This window comes from Salmo salar, unplaced genomic scaffold (assembly GCF_905237065.1).
Source record: "Salmo salar unplaced genomic scaffold, Ssal_v3.1, whole genome shotgun sequence".
In the NCBI taxonomy this organism is placed as follows: Eukaryota; Metazoa; Chordata; class Actinopteri; order Salmoniformes; family Salmonidae; genus Salmo; species Salmo salar.
The window spans coordinates 126,519-138,273 of record NW_025548356.1 but is presented as its reverse complement, the minus strand read 5'-3'; positions in this window follow the sequence as shown (position 1 = coordinate 138,273).

Here is an 11,755-nt window from a genome sequence, read left to right as displayed (position 1 = left end):
CTAGCCCGTGATGCCTGGGCTATGTACTTAGAATATTGCAAAATGTGCTTTCACCAAAAAGCTATTTTAAAATCGGACATATCGAAAGTGCATAGAGGAGGTCTGTATCTATAATTCTTAAAATAATTGTTATGCTTTTTGTGAACGTTTATCGTGAGTAATCTAGTAAAATGTTAGCGAATTCCCCGGAAGTTTGCGGGGGTATGCTAGTTCTGAACGTCACATGCTAATGTAAAAAGCTGTTTTTTGATATAAATATGAACTTGATTGAACAAAACATGCATGTATTGTATAACATAATGTCCTAGGGTTGTCATCTGATGAAGATCATCAAAGGTGAGTGCTGCATTTAGCTGTCTTCTGGGTTTTGGTGACATTATATGCTGGCTTGAAAAATGGGTGTCTGATTATTTCTGGCTTGGTACTCTGCTGACATAATCTAATGTTTTGCTTTCGTTGTAAAGCCTTTTTGAAATCGGACAGTGTGGTTAGATTAACGAGAGTCTTGTCTTTAAATAGCTGTAAAATAGTCATATGTTTGAGAAATTGAAGTAATAGGATTTTTAAGGTTTTGTAAATCGCGCCACAGGCTTAAAGTGGCTGTTACGTAGGTGGGACGAATTCGTCCCGCCTAGCCCAGAGAGGATAAGGAATGATGACCAAATGTTCGTGGTTATTTTATGGAAAAAGGAATGTTTAGCTCTCTTTGGGAAAAATTCCTAGGGACAGGATATCTTAAAGGGGTATACACATATGGCATTTTGAAAGTTTTGTTTCTGAGTTTTAATTAAACACGTGAAATTCTTTTGATAGGGAATGTTCTGGAACCTGGGATACAAAATGTGGATAAAGTTCTGTCACGTCCTGACCAGCAGAGGGTGTTGTTGTGTAGTTTTGATCAGGACGTGGCGAGTATGTCTGTGTATGTGTTCTGGGTGTTGTATTTCTATGTGGGTCTGTGTGGCTCCTGATCAGGGACAGCTGGTGATCGTTGTTCCTGATTGGCAGTCAAATATTTAGGAGAATGTTTGTCACTTGGGTTTGTGGGTGGTTGTGCTAACACTGCTAGTCTTTGGTATGTACGTAGCCTGTTAGCCTGTTGTTAGTCGTTTTTGTTTATTGTTTTTTTTCCCATGGATACTTTGCTCATATATATTAAAAAGATGAGTATGTACATTTCACCTGCTGCAGTTTGGTCTCTTCAACACGGCTGTAATTATTACAGAACCACCCACCTAAACAAGACCAAGGAGAGGAACGCTGAGTACATGGACTATGGTGAGAAATGGACCTGGGAGGAGATCTTGGAGGAAAAGGCTCCTACACTTGGGAGGAGATCCAGGATGGAAAGGAATCGCCTTCCATGGGGACAGGTGGAAAGAAATAGGGAGGAACGGCGAAAGGCTGGTGAGGACTGGGAACGCTACCGGGGTACACGACTGGCGAGGAAGCCGGAGAGGCACCCCCAAGAAATCTTTTTGGGGGGCACACGGGTAGTTTGGCTAGGCCAAGGAAGAGCCATAAGCCAGCTACCCGTGATTATGTGGAGGAGCGTATGGAGTGAAGGGCGCCGTGTTTTGCTGAGGTGCGCACTATCTCACCCATACGCACGGTCCACAATGTAGGCAGACTCATTCAATATACAGTTAGTCACATTCAGTTCTCCGTGCCATTCCAGCCCCTCGCAGATGCCGTGCTAGAGTGGGCATCCAGCCTGGTAGGAGGATGCCTGCGCAGCGCATCTGGTTGCCGGTACGCCTCCTAGGACCAGGCTACCCTACTCCAGCTCTACGCACGGCAACCATCAGGCCCCTGCACAGCCCAGTTCGCCCTGTACCAGCACCCCGCTCGTACAGGGCTGCTAGTTCCATCCAGCCAGGACGGGTTGTGCAGGCGGTGCGGTCAAGGCCACCTGTGCGCCTCCATGGCCCAGTCTTTCCGGTTCCCGCCTCTCGTGCTATCCCGGAAGTGAGTACCTCCAGTATGGCACGACCAGTACCAGCAACCCGGACCAAGCTTCCCATGAGTTGGCCTAGTCCTATTCAGCCTGTTCCCGCTCCTCACACTAGCCCTAGGGTGCATGTCTTCAGCCTGGTACCACCTCTACCAGCCCCACGCGCCAGGCTTCCAGTGCGTCGGCCCAGCCTCAAGAGCCCGGCACCAGTGTGCAGTCCAGAGTATCCGGCACCAGTGTGCAGTCCAGAGTATCCGGCACCAGTGTGCAGTCCAGAGTATCCGGCACCAGTGTGCAGTCCAGAGTATCCGGCACCAGTGTGCAGTCCAGAGTATCCGGCACCAGTGTGCAGTCCAGAGTATCCGGCAACAGTGTCTAGTCCGGAACCGAGGGAGACTGCCTGCGACCCGGAACCAAAGGGGTCTGCCTGTGACCCGGAACCACAGGGGTCTGCCTGCGACCCGGAATCGAGGGAGTCTGCCTATGACCCAGAACTGAATGTGACTAACTGTATATTGAATGAGTCTGCCTACAGCGTGGAAATGAGGGAACCTGCCCACGATCCACAACGGATTGAGTCTGTCTACAACCCGGACCCCAATGAGTCTGCCTACAACCTGGAGGGCAGGAGGCCGGAACCAGAGCCACCTCCAGGATAGGTGGGTTGGGGAGGGAGGGTGTAGCACAGTGCCGTCGTTGATGGCAGCCACCCTCCCTTCCCTCCCTTATTGTTTAGGGGGTATTTGTATTTGTTTTTGTTGTGGTTTTGGGGGATTTTGTGGTTTCTTTTTAGGTGCATTAGGGGTATGCACCTTTAGGGGGGGTACTGTCACGTCCTGACCAGCAGAGGGTGTTGTTGTGTAGTTTTGGTCAGGACGTGGCAGAGTATGTCTGTGTATGTGTTCTGGGTGTTGTATTTCTATGTGGGTCTGTGTGGCTCCCGATCAGGGACAGCTGGTGATCGTTGTTCCTGATTGGGAGTCAAATATTTAGGAGTATGTTTGTCACTTGGGTTTGTGGGTGGTTGTGCTAACACTGCTAGTCTTTGGTATGTACTTAGCCTGTTAGTCGTTTTTGTTTATTGGTTTTTTCCCGTGGATACTTTGCTCATATATATTAACCTCTCTAGGGAAGGTGGGACGAAATCGTCCCACCTACGTAACAGCCAGTGGAATCCTGTGGCGCGATATTCAAATACCTTAGAAATGCTATTACTTCAATTTCTCAAACATATGACTATTTTACACCATTTTAAAGACAACTCTCGTTAATCTAACCACACTGTCCGATTTCAAAAGGCTTTACAACGAAAGCAAAACGTTAGATTATGTCAGCAGAGTACCCAGCCAGAAATAATCAGACACCCATTTTTCAAGCTAGCATATAATGTCACATAAACCCAAACCACAGCTAAATGCAGCACTAACCTTTGATGATCTTCATCAGATGACACTTCTAGGACATTATGTTATACAATACATGCATGTTTTGTTCAATCAAGTTCATATTTATATCAAAAACCAGCTTTTTACATTAGCATGTGACGTTCAGAACTAGCATACCCACCGCAAACTTATGGTGAATTTACTAAATTACTCACGATAAATGTTCACAAAAAACATAATTCTTTTAAGAATTATAGATACAGAACTCCTTTATGCAATCCCTATGTTCGATTTTAAAATAGCTTTTCGGCAAAAGTACATTTTGCAATATTCTGAGTAGATAGCCCAGCCATCACGGGCTAGCTAATTTGACACCCACCAAGTTTGGCCCTCACCAAACTCCGATTTACTATTAGAAAAATTTGATTACCTTTGCTGTTCTTCGTCAGAATGTACTCCCAGGACTTCTACTTCAATAACAAATGTTGGTTTGGTTCAAAATAATCCATAGTTATCCTGTTATGGCTAGGGGGCAGTATTTTCACGGCTGGATAAAAAACATACCCGATTTAATCTGGTTACCACTCCTACCCAGTAACTAGAATATGCATATACTTATTACATATGGATAGAAAACACTCCAAAGTTTCTAAAACTGTTTGAATGGTGTCTGTGAGTATAACAGAACTCATTTGGCAGGCAAAAACCTGACAAGGTTTCAGGCAGGAAGTGGCCTGTCTGACAAGGTGTCGTTCTTCTTGTCTCTGTTTATTGAAGAGTGAGGATCTTAGCTGTCCCGTGACACTTCCTACGGCTGCCATAGGGTCTCAGAAGGCGGTAAAAAGCTGAATCGTGGCTTTGCAGGCTCTGGCTGAAACAAAGTAGCGCGTTTGGGTAGTGGCTGGTTACAGTACTGTGAGACTCAGGCTCGTGCCCGCGTCGACCAAAAGCTTTGTTTACTTTCCTCAGTTTAGCTAAAAGGAGATTCCTGGTCGGAATATTATCGCTTTTTTATGAGAAAAATGGCATAAAAATGGATTTTAAACAGCGGTTGACATGCTTCGAAGTACAGTAATGGAATATTTAGATTTTTTTTGTCACGAATTGCGCCATGCGCACGACCCTGATTTACCATTTCAGATAGTGTCTGGGACGCACGAACAAAACGCCGCTATTCGGATATAACGATGGATTATTTTGGACCAAACCAACATTTGTTATTGAAGTAGCAGTCCTGGGAGTGCATTCTGACGAAGACAACAAAAGGTAATGAAACTTTTATAATAGTAAAGCTGATATTGGTGAGTGCTAAACTTGCCGGGTGTCTAAATAGCTAGCCTGTGATGCCTGGGCTATGTACTTAGAATATTGCAAAATGTGCTTTCACCAAAAAGGTATTTTAAAATCGGACATATCGAGTGCATAGAGGAGGTCTGTATCTATAATTCTTAAAATAATTGTTATGCTTTTTGTGAACGTTTATCGTGAGTAATTTAGTAAATTGTTAGCGAATTCCCCGGAAGTTTGCGGGGGTATGCTAGTTCTGAACGTCACATGCTAATGTAAAAAGCTGGTTTTTGATATAAATATGAACTTGATTGAACAAAACATGCATGTATTGTATAACATAATGTCCTAGGGTTGTCATCTGATGAAGATCATCAATGGTTAGTGTTGCATTTAGCTGTCTTCTAGGTTTTTGTGACATTATATGCTAGCTTGAAAAATGGGTGTCTGATTATTTCTGGCTGGGTACTCTGCTGACATAATCTAATGTTTTGCTTTCGTTGTAAAGCCTTTTTGAAATCGGACAGTGTGGTTAGATAAAGGAGAGTCTTATCTTTAAAATGCTGTGAAATAGTCATATGTTTGAAAATGGAAGTTTTTGTATTTTAGGAGTTTGTATTTCGCGCCACGCCCATCATTGGATAATGGAGCAGGTGTTCCGCTAGCGGAACGTCTAGATGTAAGAGGTTAGTTCAAATATCCTCTGTTTTGTTCGTGCGTTCAAGACACTATCCAAAGGGTGACGAAGGGTGACGCGCCCGACGCGTTTCGTGACAAAAAAATTCTAAATATTCCATTACCGTACTTCGAAGCATGTCAACCGCTGTTTAAAATCAATTTTTATGCGATTTTTCTCGTAAAAAAGCGATAATATTCCGACCGGGAAACCCTGTTTATGTTCAAAGACGAAAAAATAAAAACATTGTGTCGCCTTGTGCACGCGCCTCAGTCTCATTGTTCTCTGATCGACCATTATCCAAATGCGCTACTGTTTTTCAGCCAGGGCCTGCAAAGACATCATTCAGCGTTTTTGCCGCCTTCTGAGAGCCTATGGGAGCCGTAGGAAGTGTCACATTACATTAGAGATCCTCAGTTTTCAATAAAGAGAGTGTAGAAGAACAAGAAATGGTCAGAGAGGCCACTTCCTGTAAGGAATCTTCTCAGGTTTTTGCCTGCCATATGAGTTATGTTATACTCACAGACACCATTCAAACAGTTTTAGAAACTTTAGGGTGATTTCTATCCAAAGCCAATAATTATATGCATATTCTAGTTTCTGGGCAGTAGTAATAACCAGATTAAATCGGGTACGTTTTTTATCCGGCCGTGCAAATACTGCCCCCTACCCTAGAGAGGTTAATTCATGGAGAGACTATCGGCTCCATTGGCATGGATTTTAGTTTTGATTTTAAGTTATATTTGGTAAATTCGCTAGGAAAAGAGAATTATAATTTTGTTGAAAGTAGTTGTTAAATCTTAAAGACGATAAGACACTTGACAGAGAATTATTACAGGATAGCCAAGGATGAAGGCCCCAGGGAGAATTGGACATGTGGAAAATGAAAGGGGGCATCCTACAAGAGAAGGTCTGACATAAGGATCATTTACTAATCTTACCAAAGACATTGTTTAGAAATGCAGCAATATTGATACATGGGCTGAGCCATGTATCAATAGGGGGGGAAGAATGGTAGAGCAGGTGATAGAACAGGCTCGGATAATTACTTAAACCTCCAGACTACACTAGAGACTATTGAGACTCACCTCTAGACTACAGTAGAGACTATTGAGACTCACCCCTAGACTAAACCAGACTATTGAGACTCACCTCTAGACTACACTAGAGACTATTTACTATTTCTTGAATTGTTTAACACTTTTTTTTATTTACTACATGATTCCATATGTATTATTTCATAGTGTTGATGACTTCACTATAATTTAACATTGGAGAAAACGCCCATGACATGCTGTTCAGCATATACACTGAGCTGCAGACACAGAAGATAAGAATCCCTGCTGAGATGCACACTAACCTCATGATCCTCCACTCATACATACTGGTTAAGGTAGAACTACACTACCCAGCATCCTCTACCGCTATACCACTACACTACCCAGCATCCTCTACCACTACACTACCCAGCATCCTCTACCGCTCTACCACTACACTACCCAGCATCCTCTACCTCTCTACCACTACACTACCCAGCATCCTCTACTGCTCTACCACTACACTACCCAGCATCCTCTACCGCTATACCACTACACTACCCAGCATCCTCTACTGCTATACCATCACACTACCCAGCATCCTCTACTGCTCTACCACTACCCAGCATCCTCTACTGCTATACCACTACACCACCAAGCATCCTCTACTGCTCTACGACTACCCAGCATCCTCTATTGCTATACCACTGCACTACCCAGCATCCTCTACTGCTATACCACTGCACTACCCAGCATCCTCTACTGCTATACAACTACACTACCCAACATCCTTTACTACTATACCACTACACTACCCAGCAACCTCTACTGCCATACCACTACACTACCAGGCATCCTCTACTGCTCTACCACTACACTACCCAGCATCCTCTACCGCTATACCACTACACTACCCAGCATTCTCTACTGCTCTACCACTACACTACCCAGCATTCTCTATTCCTGTACCACTACCCAGCATCCTCTACTGCTATACCACTACCCAGAATCTTCTACTCCTGTACCACTACCCAGCATCCTCTACTGCTCTACCACTACACTACCCAGCATCCTCTACTGTTATACCTTTACCCAGCATCCTCTACAGCAATACCACTACCCGGCATCCTCTACTGCTATACCAGAACCCAGCATCCTCTACTGCTATACCACTATCCAGCATCCTCTACTGCTATATCACTACACATCCCAACATCCACTTCTGCTATAGCACTACAATACCCAGCATCCTCTACCAATATCCCACTACACAGCATCCTCTACTGCTATAACACTACCCAGCAATATCCACTCAGTTAGAACTACACTCCTGGGGGCCAGATGATGATACCTGATGCTGTGATTATGGATTGATTGATTTATTGACTGGTTGATGTATTGATTGGTTGATGGATTGATGTATTGACTAATTGATGTATTGACTGGTTGATCTATTGACTGATTGATGGATAGGTTGATTGATGTATTGGTTGATGTAAAGGTTGCTTGATTGATGTATTTGTTTATGTATTGGTTGACTGATTGACATATTGGTTGATTGATGTATTGGTTGATTGATTGACATATTGGTTGATTGATGTATTGGTTGGTTAGTTGACTATTGATTGGTTGATGGATGTATTGATTGATGTATTGGTTGGTTGATTAATGTATTGGTTGGTTGATGTATTGGTTGGTTGATTGATGGATTGTTTGATATTTTGGTTGATGTATTGGTTGGGTGATGTATTGGTTGGTTGGTTGAACTATTGTTTGAGGTATTGATTGATGCATTGGTTGATATACTTATTAATTGATGTATTGATTGTTGTATTGTTTGGTGATTGGTTGAGTGATGAATTAGCTGAATTATGTATTGGTTGGTTGATGTGTTGATTGGTTGATTGATGTATTGGTTGGTTGACTTATTACGTTATGTATTGGTTGATGTATTGGTTAACCTCTCTAGGGGAGGTGGGAAGAAATCGTCCCACACTATTCAACAGCCAGTGAAAAATCAGAGCGCCACATTTAACCTGTTATGGCTAGGGGGCAGTATTTTCACGGCTGGATAAAAAACGTACCCGATTTAATCTGGTTACTACTCCGCCCAGTAACTAGAATATGCATATAATTATTGGCTTTGGATAGAAAACACCCTAACGTTTCTAAAACTGTTTGAATGGTGTCTGTGAGTATAACAGAACTCATATGGCAGGCAAAAACCTGAGAACATTTCATGCAGGAAGTGGCCTGTCTGACAAGGTGTCGTTCTTCTTGTCTCTGTTTATTGAAGAGTGAGGATCTTAGCTGTCCCGTGACACTTCCTACAGCTGCCATAGGTTCTCAGAAGGCGGCAAAAAGCGGAATCGTGGCTTTGCAGGCTCTGGCTGAAACAAGGTAGCGCGTTTGGGTAGTGGCTGGTTACAGTACTGTGAGACTCAGGCTCGTGCCTGCGTCGACCGAAAGCTTTGTTTTCTTTCCTCTGTTTAGCTAAATGGACATTCCCGGTCGGAATATTATCGCTTTTTTACGAGAAAAATGGCATAAAAATGGATTTTAAACAGCGGTTGACATGCTTCGAAGTACGGTAATGGAATATTTAGATTTTTTTTGTCACGAATTGCGCCATGTGCGCGACCCTTCTTTACCATTCGGATAGTGTCTGGGACGCACGAACAAAACGCCGCTATTCGGATATAACGATGGACTATTTTGGACCAAACCAACATTTGTTATTGAAGTAGCAGTCCTGGGAGTGCATTCTGACGAAGACAACAAAAGGTAATCAAACTTTTATAATAGTAAATCTGATATTGGTGAGTGCTAAACTTGCCGGGTGTCTAAATAGCTAGCCTGTGATGTCTGGGCTATGTACTTAGAATATTGCAAAATGTGCTTTCACCAAAAAGCTATTTTAAAATCGGACATATCGAGTGCATAGAGGAGTTCTGTATCTATAATTCTTAAAATAATTGTTATGCTTTTTGTGAACGTTTATCGTGAGTAATTGAGTAAATTGTTAGCAAATTCCCCAGAAGTTTGCGGGGGGTATGCTAGTTCTGAACGTCACATGCTAATGTAAAAAGCTGTTTTTTGATATAAATATGAACTTGATTGAACAAAACATGCATGTATTGTATAACATAATGTCCTAGGTGTGTCATCTGATGAAGATCATCAAAGGTTAGTGCTGCATTTAGCTGTCTTCTGGGTTTTTGTGACATTATATGCTAGCTTGAAAAATGGGTGTCTGATTATTTCTGGCTTGGTACTCTGCTGACATAATCTAATGTTTTGCTTTCGCTGTAAAGCCTTTTTGAAATCGGACAGTGTCGTTAGATAAAGGAGAGTCTTGTCTTTAAAATGCTGTGAAATAGTCATATGTTTGAAAAATTGAAGTTTTTGTAGTTTTGAGGAATTTGTAATTCGCGCCACGCCTATCATTGGATATTGGAGCAGGTGTTCCGCTAGCGGAACTTCTAGATGTAAGAGGTTAAAACCACAAAATGTCATAATTCTAAGTTCTCAAACATAGGACTATTTTACACCATTTTATAGATACAATTCTCCTGAATCAAACCACGTTGTCTGATTTCCAAAAGGCTTTACAGCGAAAGCAAAACATTACATTATGTTAGGAGAGTACATAGACACAATTAATCACACAGCCATTTTCCAAGCAAGCATATATGTCACATAAACCCAAACCACAGCTAAATGCAGCACTAACCTTTGATGATCTTCATCAGATGACACTCCTAGGACATTATATTATACAATACATGCATGTTTTGTTCAATCAAGTTCATATTTATTTCAAAAACTGCTTTTTACATTAGCATGTGATGTTCAGAACTAGCGTACCCACCAAAAACTTCCGGTGAATTTACTAAATTACTCATGATAAACGTTGACAAAATACATAACAATTACTTTAAGAATTATAGATACAGAACTCCTTCATGCAATTGCCATGTCCGATTTTAAAATACCTTTTCGGGCGAAAGCACATTTTGCAATATTCTGAGTACATAGCTCGGCCATCACGGCTAGCTATTTTGACATCCGCCAACTTCGGGTCAACTAAACTCAGAATTACTATTAGAAAAATTGGATTACCTTTGCTGTTCTTCATCAGAATGCACTCCCAGGACTTCTACTTCAACAACAAATGTTGTTTTGGTTCCAAATAATCCATAGTTATATCCAAATACCTCCGTTTTGTTCGTGCATTCAGGTCACTCTCTGAAGGATAACGTCTCGAGCGCTTTTTGAGACAAAAAATTCAAAATATTCCATTACCTTACTTAGAAGCATGTCAAACGCTGTTTAAAATCAAATTTATGCTATTTTTCTCGTACAATAGCGATAATATTCCAACCGGGCAACGTTGTATTCATTCAAAGACTGAAAGAAAAAATGGAGAAGTCTCGTGAACGTGCATCTCCAGTCTCACTGTCCCCAGGCTGACCACTTACAAACTCTGCTCCTATACTTTGCCCAGAGACAGCAGACACCCCATTCCACTTTCTGGCGGCTTTAGAGAGCCAATAGAAGCCTTAGAAAGTGTCATGTTACAGCACAGATGCTGTAATTTCAATAGAGATGCAACAGAAGGACAACAAATTGTTGTCACAATTGTTGTTGATTCTCACAGTACTGTAACCAGCCACTACCCAAACTCGCTACTTTTTTTCAACCGGAGCCTGCAAAGCCACGATTCAGCTTTTTGCCGCCTTCTGAGAGCCCATGGGAGCCGTAGGAAGTGTCACGTAACAGCAGAGATCCTCTGTAATGGATAGAGATAATCAAGAAGGGCAAGAAATTGTCAGACAGGGCACTTCCTGCATGGAATCTTCTCAGGTTTTGGCCTGCCATATGAGTTCTGTTATACTCACAGACACCATTCAAACAGTTTTAGAAACTTTAGAGTGTTTTCTATCCAAATCTACTAATTATATGCATATTCTAGTTTCTGGGCAGGAGTAGTAACCAGATTAAATCGGGTACGTTTTTTATCCAGCCGTGAAAATACTGCCCTCTATCCCAAAGAAGTTATGTGAGGAATTAGCTGATTGATGTAGTGGTTGATTGATGTATTGGATGGTTGATTTATTAATTTATGTATTGGTTGATGTACTGGTTGGTTGATGTATTGATTGATGTGTTGGTTGATTGGTTGATGTATTGGTTGATGTATTGGTTGGTTGATTTATAGTTGGTTGATTAATGTGTTGATTGGTGTGTTGATTGATAGATGTATTGATTGGTTGATGGATGTATTGGTTTATTGATGTGTTGGTTGATTGATGGATGATTTGGTTGGTTGATTTATTAATTTATGTATTGGTTGATTGATGTATTGGTTGATTAACCTCTATGGGACCGGCGGGACGAATTCGTCCCACCTACG